The following is a 2,005-nucleotide window of genomic DNA, read 5'->3' as shown; positions in this document are numbered from 1 at the left end:
CTTCCTTGGATTGAGATGGAAACGAGTAATAGAGTTGTGTGTCATCTGCGTACAGAAGATCTCACCTAGTGGTTTCATGTAGATCTGGGGCCCTCAAACTTTTTAAACAGAGAGCCAGGTCACAGTCCCTCAAATGTGGGAGGGCCAGATTATAATTTGAAAAAAACACGAATTCCTATGCACACTGCACATACCTTATTTGTAGTGCAAAACAATACAATAATTAAAATTAAGAACAATTTTAACAAATAAAAAACTTACTAGCCATCCCCTGCCACACGTTGCTGTGGCCCAGTCTGTGTATATGTGTTTTGTATGTGTATATGTGTCTATATGTGGTTTTGCACATGCATTGTAATTTTTTTTAATGTTTTGGTTTTTAAGGTCTCTTCTGCTGTGTTTTCCAGTGTTTTTATGGGTGATGGTCACTTGTTGGCCTGATAGGTGCCTTGTGTCCAAATTTGATGTCAATTCGTCCAGTGGTTTTTGAGTTATGTTGATCCCACAAATAAACATTACATTTTTATTTATATAGATGAGTACTTCAATGGGAAGTGTGGGCCTGCTTTTGGCTGATAAGATAGGTTTATTGTTGTTGTGTGCTTTCAAGTCATTTCAGACTTAGGTTGACCCTGAGCGAGGGCCGGGTAAATGACCTTGGAGGGCCGTATCCGTCCCCCAGGCCTTACTTTGAGGACCCCTGATGTAGATAATATTGCAAAGCATAGGGGATAAAATGGAGCTCTGCAAGACACCACAAGCCAATGGCCAGGGCTCCAAGCAGGCAGCCCCCAGAACCACCATCTGGGTCCAGTCCTCCAGGAATGAGCAGAGCCACTGCAAAGCAATGCCTCTAAGTTCCATCCTGGAGAGCCGGTCCAGAAGGATACAATGGTCGATGGTATTGAAAGCTGAGAGATCAGGAGAAACAACAGGGATACACTCCCCCTGTCTAGCTCTCTGCGGAGGTTATCCACCAAGGCGACCAAAGCTATCTCCATTCTGTGACCGGGCCTAAAACAACTATGAGCCGCTGAGACTCCAACGCCAGGCCTGAGACCACCCCCACTAGCTGAGTAGGGAATCTGTTGTGCAGCGGGGTGGTCGGTACACCAGCAGAATCCCCAATCTGTCCTGGTTACCCACTCTCAGCTGGACACATTCAAACCTCGGCGATTGTGGAACACGGCACCTGGTCAGGGGGATAGAATCCTAATTGTCCACTGCAATCCCACCTCCCCGTCCTCTGGGCCTAGCCTGCTGGTCCACCCTAAACCCCAGTGGACAGAAATTGATTATGTTGACTTCCCCCCAAATCGTCAAGCCAGGTTTCGGTGATGCAAGCCAGCTCCACTTGTTCTTCCCGGATTAAGTCCTTAGAATCATAGAATCATAGAATCAAAGAGTTGGAAGAGACCTCATGGGCCATCCAGTCCAACCCCCTGCCAAGAAGCAGGAATATTGCATTCAAATCACCCCTGACAGATGGCCATCCAGCCTCTGTTTAAAAGCTTCCAAAGAAGGAGCCTCCACCACACTCCAGGGCAGAGAGTTCCACTGCTGAACGGCTCTCACAGTCAGGAAGTTCTTCCTCATGTTCAGATGGCATCTCCTCTCTTGTAGTTTGAAGCCATTGTTCCGCGTCCTAGTCTCCAGGGAAGCAGAAAACAAGCTTGCTCCCTCCTCCCTGTGACTTCCTTTCACATATTTATACATGGCTATCATATCCCCTCTCAGCCTTCTCTTCTTCAGGCTAAACATGCTCAGCTCCTTAAGCCGCTCCTCATAGGGCTTGTTCTCCAGACCTTTTATCATTTTAGTCACTCTCCTCTGGACACATTCCAGCTTGTCAATATCTCTCTTGAATTGTGGTGCCCAGAATTGGACACAATATTCCAGGTGTGGTCTAACCAAAACAGAATAGAGGGGTAGCATTCCTTCCCTAGATCTAGAGACTATGCTCCTATTGATGCAGGCCAAAATCCCATTGGCTTTTTTTGCCACC

The sequence above is a fragment of the Anolis sagrei genome, chromosome 2, assembly GCF_037176765.1.
Source record: "Anolis sagrei isolate rAnoSag1 chromosome 2, rAnoSag1.mat, whole genome shotgun sequence".
NCBI classification, from domain to species: domain Eukaryota; kingdom Metazoa; phylum Chordata; class Lepidosauria; order Squamata; family Dactyloidae; genus Anolis; species Anolis sagrei.
This window is presented reverse-complemented; position numbering follows the sequence as displayed.